General features: G+C 33.4%; 1 pseudogene; it reads right to left on the bottom strand.

The window, feature by feature from the left end:
• Nucleotides 1-212: 212 nt before the first annotated feature.
• LOC149203229 (hypothetical protein At1g04090-like) overlaps nt 213-15,718 on the bottom strand; it is a 52,491-nt pseudogene continuing 36,985 nt past the window's right edge.

Raw genomic sequence — 15,718 nt, 5'->3', positions numbered from 1 at the left:
TGAAAATGGAAGTAGAGAACAAAGAACAACAATAAGCAAGTAAAAGAAAAAATAATTTTCAACTATTGGTAGACAAACAATATACACATTTCAAAAGCTTATTGTTACATCTTGCAATACAAAATGTATTGAATTCAAAACCAACTGGAAGAGACTTTGATCATTATGATTGAAAAAATGAACTTAATTTTACTAGTAGTGAAAGTGGCACATCAGACTCTTTCAAACCAATACCAATTGTCTTTGGCATTGGATCATGTGGGTCCTTTCTCACCTGAAAGCCCCTTAGGAAGATTGTTTAGAAGAATCTTTATAGGTGACCTCAGTTTAGAAGGAAGCAATTTGATTACCTTGTTAAGCTTTGTTCACAAATTACAAACAATTTTTGGTACCCACTCCCTTATGTAGTGGAACCATGGAGGCTCTAATAATGTCCTTTAACTGAAGAGCTTCCGAGTGCTCTATTGCAACAATTTTGGTATTTTCTACTAGTGTCCAGAAAATATTTTCTTTGGCTGGCATCATTCTGAATACCAACACCAAGCTTCCTATCACCCTCAAGAAATTTCCCTACATGATGAAATGTTGCATTTCGACTCTTTGCTACATATACTACTATCTTATTCCCTTCAATGCACTCCAAATATAAGGAACTAACCCGTTGACCACCATTGTGTTGTGAGAAATAAACTTTCCATAGTTCACCAGTGAAATTTCTCACTCTAAGAGTGAAATGTCCCCAATCACCAATATGCTCTCCATATTTGAGAGGCATATTAAGGGCACCCACCTTGACAGTGATGGGAACATTCAGAGGATATAACAACCATATTGTAATGTCAGTGTATGTTCCTCCCAAAGGCAGTTTAAAATGTACATATGCCATTGTGCTATGAAAATAACCTTGTCTCAGTATTTTCACAACCCTGTCCTCTTTAGGCAATTAAAGCCAATATTATTTATCATTGAAGCCATGTTGAGGTAAATTTGATCCATTAATTGTAATTTTTTGAAGTTTTTCCACACCTCATCTATAAAGAAGTTGTCAATTTTCAGACAACCAAGGAAAAAAAATAAGCCTATGTTTCTTAACTATTGTATGCATTTGATTAATCTTGGGAATTTCAGTAATGTCAAAACTAACATTCTTGAAACATACAACAGGAAGAGTTAAGGTCCTTACTAAAATAGAATGTTTCTATATTTACACCTCAAGCTTTTGACCCTCACAATTTTGGTCTTTTGTTCCAAACATTGAAGGGAAAGATTGGAAGGTTTTTGTTTCCTACTGTCGAAATCAAGCCATTTGTTTAACATATATCAATGAGGTTTGATCTTACACACCTCACCTCATCTAAATAGGGTTAAAGTGGTGTAGTTGTAACCACAAACTCACAGGGCATGTAATTCTATGGAGATTGAGGTAGCCATAAGTAACCAATGATATCTTTAGTTCCTTTCCACTACTGGTTTCTTAACACCAATGTATAATTTAGTGGTTTTGCTAATGGAGGAAGGTTTTCTCTTACAAAATTCTCACTCTTTCACTAATAAACAAATAGAGACCACCATATTTAGTTGAATAGAAAACAAATAGGTGGTCAACTTTCCACTAGAGACTTGGTAGGAATGAAGTAGGTAAACAAATAGGTGGTCAACTTGCTATAAAAGACTTCATAGAAATGAAGTATGGATAAGATTTGCAAGGACTATAGGTGTGATAACAGACCTGAATAAGGAAATTTTACTAAATTGAGTAAAAGTTAGATGACAAAAAGAATTTGGTGTTTCATTGTTTAGCACACTATTTCCTACCTTGATGGGGAAGGTTATTGAGTAGGGGCTTTCAAAACTTGACCTCACACTTACCTCAATGATGTGACAACAACATCTATTTATTCTAGAATTATGTAAAGGTAATAGAAGAAAAAGGGAACTATGATGATATTTCTTAAAAATGAATGAACAATAACTATGATGAGATTGTTTAAAAATGAATGAACTACAGCTATGACAAGACTGTTCAAAAATGAATGAACAACAACTATGAGGAGATTGCTTAAAAATGAATGAACAACCATGATTCCATGTGTATGTGCCTAGAGGACTTTCCATGTTACTAGAGCTGATCATACAAAATTTATTTCAAGGGTAAGAATGACATCCCCGGCTAATCTTTATATAGATGCATAGGAAAAAAAGGAAAGATATATGAACTAATTTGGATTCCGTTGTAGCTAAGAAAATAAGATTCACAAATGCTAAGAGACTTTGTTGATCTGGTGCTCTATGAAACTTAACTTGCTGTAAGAATTGTTTATGAAGAGGAAGATGGGAGAAATTTTCATTATAAAAACAAAGGTGAGTCTTACTTAGAATTTAATAACATTTTGATTAATAAATAGTTCAATTTTCTAAAAACGAAAATTGGAGACATAATTTGATATAAAGGATAGAACCTAAAGCATTAGACTTCTAGTTATTTTCATCTTGAGGATTCTAGTTCAGGAATGGATTAAAGATGCTTTAACGGTATTATTGTGGAAATAGATTTGGTAAAGGAATATGTGGTTACCCACTTTCTCAAATCAAGAAATTGACAAAGAAAAGGAAATCTTGGGTGTTGTTGAAACTGTCTACAGGAAGCTTTTCAAATGAGATAAACTCAAAATCACTAACATTTCTCTTCATTGTTGTTGGGTTTGTCGATCACATCAGAACAAAATGGTAACAAATTAAAATGATATTCCTTGGAAGTATAACTGGAAAGACAAATGGTTTGATTGAATAAGAAGCTTTAGAATCACAAATTCTAATTTCCAAGTCATCATACTTGTGTCATTAGACTGGACATGCTCATCATTGGCTTGTTATTGTGGGCCATGACATTAGCGGTATAATGCACCTTAACGGTAAAATTTCTAAAAGTAATAAACACCTACAACATTACATTGACAATACCAAATGATAATAGATATTATTTTCATGACTATTCTCTAATAGTTATAGCCTCTCACAATAGGAATTCATTATAGTCAATGAATACTTGTAATGTTACCATTGATAATCATGGATATATTAATATATACCAATTAGAGGGGCATGCTAGAAGTGGGCTTGTTTTGTCATTCTTATTTGTATGCAGGTCATGGAGCAAGATTTCCGTTTATGTAGTCTATTGTCCATCCCTCTGTTTATAAAGAACCTTGGCAAGTTTTACATTAAGCTCTTTGTGAAATCTCATGCATTCTAAAGGTACATAGATGGAACAGAAGTGTAGATGGGATTACTCCTCCCCATTACAATCGAAACTCTCAATAAGCTTCCTCGAGCCAAAGGGAAGTAGAAAATATCTCATTGTGTAGATTAGAGTGGATCTTTAACCAAGCTAAAAAGCCCATGGTCTCTTTAAACCAAGATCCAATATTAGAAGGTAGTCAAGTTGAAAGGCCAAGTCCTTTTATACAAATTTGTGACAATATAACCCTCTTGCCTGAAAATAATGATTTTTATTTCAAATAAATGGAGTATAAGGAACAACTAAGATAACTCTAATAGAGGCTACTTCATTCTCATTCCCTTGAACCAACAATATAGAGAATCAATTTTCAAAGGAGGCCTTTGGTTCATGAGCATAGAAGGTCAACTCATCCATACAATAGATATGTGGGTAAGACAACCAAATACCCCCTTCAATTTGGCATAATTTGGATTTTAATTCCATTGGTGATACATGGGTAAAACCCTTAGAATTGGTACAAGTACCCAAGGGTCTAATTTTCCGTACCCATGCCCCTATACCTGTAAAATGATCCAACAACATTTTTTAAGGGTGGACCGTAAAAAAATATTTGCAAATTTGAACCGCCCTCTTTGTGAACCCTCTTGCATTATTATGGTACTTGAATTGAATATAAGTGAGGATGGGATTCCCCTCCCCATTACAAATAAACTCTCAGTAAGCTTCATCAAGTAAAAGAAAAGTAGAAACATTCTTACTGTCTAGATCAGAGTGGTGTCTTTCACCAAGCTGAAAAGCTCGAGGTCTCTCTAAACCAAGGTTTACCAGTAGAAGGTACTATTAGGTTGAAATATCAAGTCCTTTTCTATATATTTGTGGGAATATAACCCTATTTCCATAAAATAATGAGTTTGATTTCAAAGAAATAGAATAGATCAAACAACCGAGATAACCATAGCACATGCTACTTCATTGTCATTCTCTTCAACCAACAAGAGAAAGAATTAGTTTTCAAACCAAGACTTTGGTTCATTAACAGAGAAGGTAAATTCATGAGATATTAGACCATTTTCATCCAATTGAAGAATTTTCTACAATAAATATGTGGATAAGACAACAAAACACTCACTCCAATTTAGCATACCTTGGATTTCAATGCCATTTGTGATACATGGGTAAAGTGCTACTATGAGTACATGTACGGTTGTACCTGGGGATCCAGTTCTTTGAACCCATGCCCATGTACCTATAGAAAGCCCCAAAGAAGCTTTTCTTAGGGTGGACCCTAAAAATAACTTGCCAATTTTGAACTTAAGCTCTTTATGAGCTCTTCTGCATTCTGAAGGTACTTATATGGAACAGAAGTGGGCATAGGATTCCCCCTCCCCATTACTATATAAATTATCAGTATGCTTCTTCAAGAAAAGGGTAAATAGAGTCAATTGGGTTAATCTCGAGTGGTTGGGAGGAATGATTTTCTTCCTCACCACCCATATTTGATTCTTGTTACTGACATGTTGAGCTGATATTGAGTAAATTATTGTAATGACTTCAATCGTTGTTGTTGAATGTACTTGAGCCCTGAAGGATCTCTTACCTTTACCTATAGGCTGGAGGATGTAGTTCTTGGTTACATGGGGAAAATGCAGAAGGGAAGTAGAAACTATATCACTATCCAGATTAGTGTGGGATCATCCACCAAGTTGAAAATCTCATCGTCTCTCGAAATCAAGATCCAATAATAGAAGGTAATATCAGGTTGAAAGACCAATTCCTTTTCTGCATATTTATGGCAATATAACCCTCTTACTAGACAATAATTAGTTTTATTTCAAAGAAGTGGAGCACAACGAACATTAGAGATAACCATAACAGAGGCTACTTCATTTTCATTCTCTTGAACCAACAAGATAGATACTTAGTCTTAAAATGATGAACTCGGTTCATGGGCAGAGTAGGTCAATTTATGAGATATTAGACTATGGATTTCATCCATTGGAATACTTTCCTACAATCGTTATGTGGGTAAGACAGCTAAATACCTCCTCTACTATATCACAATTTTGATTTTAACCCCATTGGTGATAACTGGTACATGGGTACATGTACCTGAGGATCCAATTATTTGTACCCATGCCACTGTACCTATTAAAAGTCTAAATAAAATATTTTTAGGATGGACCCAGTAGGAAGCCCTAAAACATCTATACGTTTCCCCCTTCTATACTTTTAATCTTAATTTCAATCTCATTTTAAGCTTTTAGTTTTGCCTACATGAGCATGGAAGAGGCTAGGAGAATGGATTAAAGGAAGGAGAACATTTTTCACTACTTTTATTGCAAGAAATTGGTGTCCAGAAGCTCAAATTTAAGAGACTTTCATAATTATTGACATTCTTCACTCCCAAGTCCCCATTGTTTAGTATCATCAAGTTTCAAATTTTCTATTTGTCATTTTCACATCATATCTAGAAAGGGAAGGAATGAAAGTCTTCAATACTGAAACATGAATGTCAATTGATGAATAGAAAATATTGGAATGATTTTATTGACAACTGATTTGAATATAAAATATGAATTTGAATTATTGTTATTTATATTAATTTCAGTTCTCATTTTTTCCATATATCATTGTATATACAAAATTTGATATATGTACCCCTGATGTACACCCATCCCTTGTTTGAAAAAGTGTCTTACCTATGTTATGAAACCATCTCAAAAAAATATAGAAAAGATAGATCAATGCCTTAGAAATAAGCCTCTTTGAGGGGGAAACCTCCTTTACATTACACAAATGAATAATTCTTAGATGATACAAATTACAAGACCTCCTTTATATATATAGGAGTTTAGGGGGTCATAATATAATCAGATCTGACATAAAAATAATAATGTAAGGGCACAATAATAACAATACGGGTACTACATGGGCACAACAATATAATAAGGGGGTTGTACTAATAACAATAAGGGGTTAGACTAGTAGTATAGTGACCTAACATGCCCCTCTCCTTCAAAAAGTGTTGTCCTCAACGCTTGAGTAGTTCTTACTGCTTCTGTATAAAATTCTTGTCCTCGATGTGGAATCTTCAGTGGGTAAGTTCTTCCACTTGAGGAGATACTCTGAAATTGATTGATTTCGTAGCTGTCGGGTTCTTGTTTCTGTGACTGCTCTAGGCTCCAATATGACTTTTCCTTCCTCGTCAAGTTCTGGCAATATTGTTTGAACTGGGATCTTCTGCAACTTTTGAATGAGTGGCCACACTTCTTCATCCTTCTTCCATTCATACCTTGCTTCGTTTATCCAATCTGGTTGGATAATAGAAATGGCGCACAACAATGCTTCCACATCCTCATCCTTTCTTGAGAGTGCATCTGCCACAACATTTTTCTTCCCTTTTTTGTAGATGATTTCAAAGTCATAACCCAACATATTGTGACCCATTTTTGTTTATCTTCATAGGATAATCTTTGTTCTAAAAGGTATTTAATACTATCATGATCCGTTTTTACCTTGAAGTGTCTTCCCATTAGGTAAGGTCGCCATTTCTTAAGTGCATGTAGTATTGCCAACATTTCCTTCTCATAAATAGCTTTCTTGAGGGACGTTTGTTTGTATCTATGTAACCATAAAAATACCCAATCACCTACATCAAAACTTCTTTCATTGCGATGTTGATATGCTTGTTGTTTCATTCGATTCTGCACCAAAGTGGCATTATCCTTTAAAAGTTGGAGAACTTGTTGTTGATGCTCGATGTGATATTTCACTGCTTGAATATTTTTCTTCTTGAGATGTCCTTATATATTGAGAGTTTGAGGAGTGGTAATTTATTCCAATGCATTACAAGATATGGTCAGATTCATTTCTTGATGCTCTATGTGATCTTTCACTTCTTGAACATTTTTCTTCTTGATATGTCCTACTATATTGATAGTTTGAGGAGTGGTAATTCCAGCCATTGCATTACAAGATATGGTCAGATTAATTTCTTCTCTCTTGATGTGGTATTTCACTTCTTGAACCTTTTTCTTCTTGATATGTCCTTCTATCTTAAGAGTTTGAGTAGTAATTCTTTCCAATGCTTTACAAGATATGGTTAGATTCATTTCTTCTTTCTCTGGGGTTGGTTCTTGGTGTATATACTCTTCTTTTGACATTTCTTGATCCTTTTGTTCCTCCTCTCCATAATCAATGTAAAATTAAATTTCTTCTCAGCACACTTATGACCTTTAATGTATTTGTTATCACAATTGTAACAAATCCATTTTTCTCCTTTTTCTTCCAATTGTTGTGGTGTAACCCTTGTAGGTTGTGGAAGGCTAGGAGAAACAACATTTCCATCTTTAAAGTTGTGAGGGGTTGACTTCCTTATTGCCATAATTTTTCTTTCCACTTTGTAACAAAGCCCTTTTTCTCTTTTTTCTTCCGATTGTTGTGGCATTGCTCTAAATAAGGTGTTGCTCTTGGTATCCTCATAATGTGCTATCATTTCCTTCGTGAAAATTGACCATGTAACAAGTTTTTTATGAGAACAAAGCCCTTTATACCATAAAAATTGATCCGGCTCTAAATATGAAGATGCAATACATACCTTTTGTAATAGTGGTACACCATGTAAATCAAAATATTGCTCCATATGTAGTATCCAATTTACCAGATCCTTTCCATCAAACTTCCTCACACCACCTTTTCTTGATTTTTCGAGCTCGATCTTGAAATGATTGTAACTCTATAATTTTAGATCTCAAAGTTCTGAAATTTCTTCATGTTGTAGCTCTTTGTGCTCTCTTTCTAATCCCACAAGTCTGATCAAGATTGGATTCTGCAAGGAAGTGTTATGCCAAATCTCCCACGATGACCTGATTACAGACTGGTTCAGTAGAGTGAAATTGTATGAAGTTCCACATGTCATTGTTTCAACCTTAGTACCTGAAACTAATATAGATAACATTACAGGAAGTCCTCTTTCTGAAACTTGTTATGAAATTTCAATCTGATGCTCAGAGAGAAAGTTATGACAATTTTCCCAAGGTGACCTGTTTGGAATGTAATTTGGTAGTTTGCAAAAACTCGAACTTCCTTAGATCATATCTCTAAACATTTAGTGAGATAAGATCTAAAATTCAGAGCCGAGGTTCAGACTTATCGCTTCTCAAATGGATTGTTTTTTGAGCTTCTGAAACTTTGTAGTGAAAGAGTGATAGCGAAAATTCTATGTTGACCTGTTTTAGATGAAATTCTGGAGCTTGCCGAAACCCTAACTTCCTCAAACCATATCTCCATAAATAGAGTGAGAAAAGATCTACAATTTGGACCCGAGGTTCAGAGATATTTCTTATCAAATAGGTTTTTTTGTTAGCTTCTAAAACATCGCAGAAAAAATTTATAGCGAAAATGCCACGATGACCTATTTGGAGCAGCGAAACCCTAGAATCCAAAGCTCTGATACCAAATGTTATGAAACTAGCTCACAAAAAGATAGAAAAGATAGATCAATGCCTTAGAAATAAGCCTCTTCGAGGGGGAAACCTCCTTTGCATTACACAAATGAAAATTTCTTAGATGATACAAATGACAAAACCTCCTTTCTATATATAGGAGTCTAAGGGGTCATGATATAATCAAAGCTGACATAACAATAATAATGTAAGGGAACAATAATAACAATAGTGGGCTTCTATGGGGCACAATAATAACAATATGGGGACTACATGGGCACGACAATATAATAAGGGGGTTGTACTAATAACAATAAGGGGTTAGACTAGTAGTATAGTGACCTAACAACCTATAAATATGCCCATACCAGTACCTGTATACTAGAAACTTAGAAAAAAACCATAAATTACAAAATGTGCAGGAAATAACAAACGAAAGAAGCCAAGCATGCCCAAATATGTGTGGACCTAGAACTAGAAGAAAATTTTAGGTTGTCTTAATTTACATCTTTTGGATTATGCTTAGAAAGAATCATTGCACTATGAGAAAATCACTTTCAATTGCAGAATTTCCTTATAACACAAGCACTTAGAAAGAATTTCTTTGAAGAATGATAAGTGGGAAATTTCAAAGCTTGGTAATTCTGGTTGAAAATCAGTTGAAATTGGAACTAGTTGCAAAATAAGGGAAACTGGACCAGAAAATATAAGGTTTACTAATGCTTCATATCAGTGTTGCAAATAACTATGGTCTCATGCATGTTTTCAAAGTGTTTCCGAACTTTTTAGGACATGGAATTTTTCGAGTTTTCTAGTTCTACGTGTATGATTAACATAGTCTTGCCTAGTTTTTATTAAGTCCAAGTTTAGCAACACTACTTTATATACTAAGTAGTAAATAACAATGTAAACTTTTAAATGGGAACTATAAACTCAAAATGAAAAATCTGGCAAAAAAACCCCAAAAAAACATGAAAAACAATGCTAAAAATGAGAAGTGTGTATATTGGAATGATGGTTTTTTTTAGGGTCAATTTTGAACATGTTTTAAAAATGGAAGTGAAAACAAATTTTTTGTGCAAAAAATTGTCCAAAAAACACCCTGAAAATGAAAAGTGTTGATACTTGAATACTACCTTTTTTTTAGGGTCAATTTTCAACATTTTTAAAAAATGGCAGTAAAACTAATTTTTTATGTGCAAAAAAATAGATGTTTTTGAGAGAAAAGCACACTAATGTTTTTGGTAGAATAACATTTTTCTTTCCAAAGTATAATTTCAACATGTTTTAGTAATGACGATAAAGATAAAATAATGGGATCTGAAACACATTAAAATTCTATTAGTTTTCATCCATGTTGTTAAACATGTAATAACATGACACAAAAGATCACTAAAATTGTAATTATTTTCAACCATAACATTAAAGATACAAAACAATTTGGAAAATTTTCAACCATAAAATTAAAAAACCATGACATTATGAACAAATTACATGACTAAATTAATCAAAATGTCATTATTTGTAGATTGAATGAAACATACATTATATCTCTAAGTTATTGTTGCATTATAGATATTCTAAACAATAAAAATCATCATAATTAAAACATATAATCCAAAAAACATAAAAATGACTCATAACTTCTAATTTAACACCATATGGAAATCAAAATTTTTATTTCAAGATACGATGCAAACATCAGTTATATAAATTGTCCTAGAAACTTATTCAAAATCACTCATATGTTCTTGCACACCATCAGAATTCGCATCTTCAGATGAATAACTGGATGCAGATGAAGATGTTCCACATTCTTCTCTTTCGTCAACTAGTGCCCCATCTCAGTCCACATGCATGCCCACCATTTCAGGTTTCAAAATTCTTTTGGATCTATGACTGGTCTCAGCAGACTCCCATCTCAACATTGTTCCTTCTGGTAACAACCTTTTCAAAATCTGTATCGTCTTGAAGTGAAGAGTTCCTCTCTTTGTTAAATTGAAGTCATAAAAAATTATGTCAACATCCTCCAATTTTAAGAGGTCTGTGCGGTTATGATTTATATTTGTACCCTTTCTTTTTCTCTTTCCACCAATTTTTTTATCAACTACCATCTCTAACTTATACGCACCACTAAATGGGTGTTTATTTATGGCATACCAATGTGCTTCAACACCTGTAACATCTTCATTTTTTGTAATGACCTTTATAACCTTAGCATCCTAGAATGGATAACCATTGGGATCTCCATCTGCTAGCGCTGCAATCATGCAACCCTCCTTAATATCCTGTATTGAACCCCTGTAAAGGTCTTCCATGACTTCACGTTGTGCATGAAATCTTCTGGAACCAATATACATCTCTATTTCCTCTGCTTGTGAAGATTAATAATACCTTGAGATTGTTGTTGTTCAACAATGTTTCTTTCCTCGTGTTCATTTGACACATTTTTTGGCCAAATAAATGGATTTTTCAAAGCTATATCTTCATTTTTTGTTCTTGAAATGATATCACTTTGATTATTGAAAAAGGACTCCCACCAAACTGAATCAGCAATATCAAAGTACTCATATGTATATCTAATACATTTTTTAATTTCTTCTAAGAAATCAGAATAATTTATATCTCTATTCTGCCTGCGTGCATTATGAACTCCAGCAAGTGATTGTAATAATAATATATTAGATGCAAATATTGGATGATTTGGAATGAACTTAAAAAATTCCAAACCTAATGACAGTGCCCATTCTTCAGTAGTTGAATACTTCTTGCCCCATATTAGTGTTTTCCCATCAACTATTTTGATACGAAAATGATGTTCTAAGCTAATTTCATTAAGTTGTTCAATGCATTTCTCCTCACCATGCGATCCCAGAATAAACCTTCGCATGTCAACAGTTTCTTCCAACACATCAAAAGTCAGCTCTAGCATGTATGATTTTCTTAATATATTTAATTAATGATGGCAAGCTCCCAACTTCCTTCCTCCTCAATGTGATTGAAAAACGATTGAACATCTGATCAATATGGTCATGAGTGTACCCAACAAGAAGGAAACCAACCTTTACATTTTGAAAAATTCTCAATTCAACAAGCATGTTTAGATATCCAAAAACAATCTGATTTTGTTTTCACGGCAGGTGTTGTCTAATTGTAGATACAAAACTTGAGGAATATTACCAGACCAATGAGAAAGCACATCATGAATTATTGTTATTGTTAGATTTGCATCATTATGAATATTTGGAGTTGTGAAGTACACCCTTGGCAACATTTTCCCATTGAACAACATACAACTGACCAAGTGATACTAAATAAAATTTTCCTCCTATAAATTTTTGGGTGTTCGAACAAAATGTGGTAAAAATATTTTCTTCTGGTTCATACCATCAATTATCAAACCCAAATATTTATTCGGATTATCATAACAATTCTTTCGACGCTTGTACAACCTTTTCCTTTCCCTTGTTTGTTGTTTGTGATGCTCCTAAAGTTCTTTGACAATGGAATCTACACAACATAAAACAAAGTCATTAAGAAATACATTTTCATATTTGATGACTATACAATTTTAAAAGTTGAAGTTATGAATGCTTACCTATTTCTGACCCTTCACATTTATCCCTTTTTGCTTTAAGAGAAGCACATGTACTGCAAATCACTATCCTTGTCTTCTTAGGAATACAGACATTGTTGAATTCTTTCTTCCATACCTTCACAAAATATTGATATCTAATAAATTGACCATGTCCCTCAAAACCTTTTGCATATTCTTTGTATAAGTTGTATATTTCTCGTCCTAAGAAATTATATGGAATATGTATTGTCCCCCTATTTGGCATGCACTCTCCATGCTTTGAAAAGAAATCTTTCATCGATGACATTATAGTATTTGATAATGGCCCAAACTATCAATTATGACGTACTTCTGAATAAAATATGGGATCCTTTTCCAAATTTTCTTGGATTCTTGAGAGACAAAAATTACCCATTGAATGAAACATTTTTAAAGCCTTTCTATAGATAAATAAAGACCAAATATGATAATCATAACCTGACAATATAGATTTCATGCACCCCACAAAATATGAACTTTGCATGCTTTTATTCATTGACAAATATCTCTTCCTTTTCTCTAATGCAAACTTGAAATCCATATGTTTCAAGCAATCTTTTTGACAACATTCACTTGAAATGAGAGCGGTGATAGAACTTATTTTTGTCATATATTCTACTCTACCCCATATATAACTAGAACATCTTGGATTGATACGAAAAGGTCTGCTCCTACTCCTTGATACAATATTTCCTGGCAACATCTCCATCATTGGATCATCATTTGTATAAGCATTTTCATCATCATTGTGATGAATGTTATCCTCACTATGATCATCTGTGCTTTTGAAATACTGACTTGGAGGATATTCTTCATCTTTCCCTTCTTTAGTGCTACTCTCATAGTCCTTAGAATTAGGACTAAATGGAAAATTTGACTTGATGTTTATTGGATAGTATTCATCATGTGCATTGTTAGTGCTTCTCTCATAGTCCATAAGATTAGGATTGCTTCGAAAATGTGACTCTTCACTTACTAAAAATTCTTCATCCTACCCTTCTTCATTGATGCTCTCATAGTCCTTAGGATTATGACTGAGTGGAAACTGCAACTCTTTATTTATTTGAAAATCTTCATCATTGTTGCTCTCATAGTCCATAGGATTAGGACTAAGCGGACATCGTGACACTCCATTCTTTTGAAATTCTTCATCATGCTCTTCACCACTGTTACTCTCATAGTCCATAGGATTAGGACTAAGTGGACACTATAACACTCCATTCTTTGGAAATTCTTCATCATGCTCTTCATCACTGCTACTCTCATAGTCCATAGGATTAGGACTAAGTGGACACTATGACACTGCTTTCTTTTGAAATTCTTCATCATTCTCTTCATCATTTATGCTCTCATAGTCCATAGCATTAGGACTAAGTGGACACTGTGACACTCTATTCCTTTCAAATTCTTCAACATGCTCTTCATCACTGGTGCTCTCATAGTCCATAGGATTAGAACTAAGTGGACACCGTGACACTCCATTCTTTTGAAATTCTTCATCGTGCTCTTCATCACTACTGCTCTTATAGTCCTTAGGATTAGGACTAAGTGGAAGATTTGACTTTCTATTCATAGTGGAATAATTTCCGTTATATTCATCAATATGAATAGAGTTGTTACGCGACGAAGATGTTGATGCTTAACAAAGCGAAACTTCACTATCAGAAGAATCCATGCCTTCCAAACTTAAGAGGTTGAATGATAGAAATGCATTCCCTCCTAATGATAATATATAGCTTAAAGAATGAAAATTTCCCTCCAAAGTTTCCCTCCAAAAATTTTCGCCAAAGTTTTTCCCTCCATAATTTTCTTGTACAATTTATTAAAAAAATTTAACTAAAATTTTCTTATGAAATAAATATTTTAAATTAAAATTGTAAACTAAATCTTTTAATTAAATTAATTTTTTACTTAAACCATATAATATTTACTAGATATTTGAATGTTTTTTTTTTTTTTTATTATATCTTCTAAAACAAATTAATCCCACATTCACCATGTTGTAAAAAAATTCCGTAATGTTCACTATATCATAGTTTACTATATTTCCATAACAAGAATTATATGTTAAAGTCTTCCGTAATGTTCATTTTATCATAGTTCCTATATCGCCATAACAAAATTTACATGTTAAAGTTTTTATAAAAACAAATTAGTCCCACATTAACCGTGCGGTAAAACAATTCCATAATTTCCGGTATAACATAAATTTCATTATCACTATTCCTCACATCACATAAAGGTTTTCAAGGTTTGTTAAAAGACTTAGAGTGGATTTGTGGAGCGGCTACATTGTTATCAACAGAAGATTATCACATTTGAAAGGTTAGTTTTTCTTTTGCCGTGTGCAAGTTTTAAAATTCAATACGTTTAATGAAATTTTAATTTTTTTTTAGAAATTAAAAATTTAAATGATTCATATTTACCCACTATGTCCGCAGTTGGCATGGTGGGCCCAGTCATGCTCCTCGGTGGCCCAACGGACCCGTTGGGTGGGGCAGGGTGGTTGGCACTCGTCCCCCCACCCCACCCCGGTGGCCCAACAGCCGGCCCAGGTGGCAGGCCATTGTGCTGCCGGGGTGGGGCGGGGGGTCAGGAGTTAGCCCAGGTGGCAGGCCGATTTTATGGGGTGGGGTGGCAGCGGGCTGTATTTTTTTAATTTCTTATTTTTTTTAATTTCTTTTAAATTGTTATGTTTTACAAAATTAATTATTATTTATCATTTTGTTTGTTAATTTAAGCTATTATTTTTTGTTTGTAATTTACTGATTTATATATGTGTATTTTTTTACAGGAAAATGGGATCAAAGAAGATTTATGTGAATCTTTCTGGACCAATGACTACTAAATTAAAGGTGGATCTTCAAAAAACATTGTTGAATGAACAAAACCTAAGCTTATAGCTACAAATCTTTCAAGTGCCTCAAATGATAAGAAGACGATTTCATACTGGAAGAAATCAAAAGAAGTGAGACTTTTAGAAAATATATGGTATGTGAAAGAAAGAGAAGATGAAGATGTGCAGATATATCTATATGTTGATATCCCTAATGATAGTGGAATTTATGAGGTGTTGGGAAAGGTCATAGACATGTGTTTGGTACCAGATATTGAAGTTGTTTATATACTTACAAAAATGCCCAAGTCACATGACATGATTAAATATCAGTTATTATATTCATTGTATGACACAGAGAGGTATCTACAAAGTTTTGTAAACAAATCATAAATGAGATTACACAAGATATTGTAAGTATTGTTATTTAGTTTTGTCTTTTGTGTTATTGTAACTATCTCATTATATTTTTACAACTTAATTTTTATTGACATATGATATTTTGTTTGATAGAATTTTCTTGAAATTATTTCAATTATGTTGGGAGGCATTCGTTTCATAGAGAAAGATGTTATGAATGT

This window comes from Pinus tabuliformis, chromosome 2_1 (genome assembly GCF_031772625.1).
Source record: "Pinus tabuliformis cultivar Carrire ecotype Pingquan chromosome 2_1, CPIR1, whole genome shotgun sequence".
Classification (NCBI taxonomy): domain Eukaryota; kingdom Viridiplantae; phylum Streptophyta; class Pinopsida; order Pinales; family Pinaceae; genus Pinus; species Pinus tabuliformis.
This window is presented reverse-complemented; position numbering and strand designations above follow the sequence as displayed.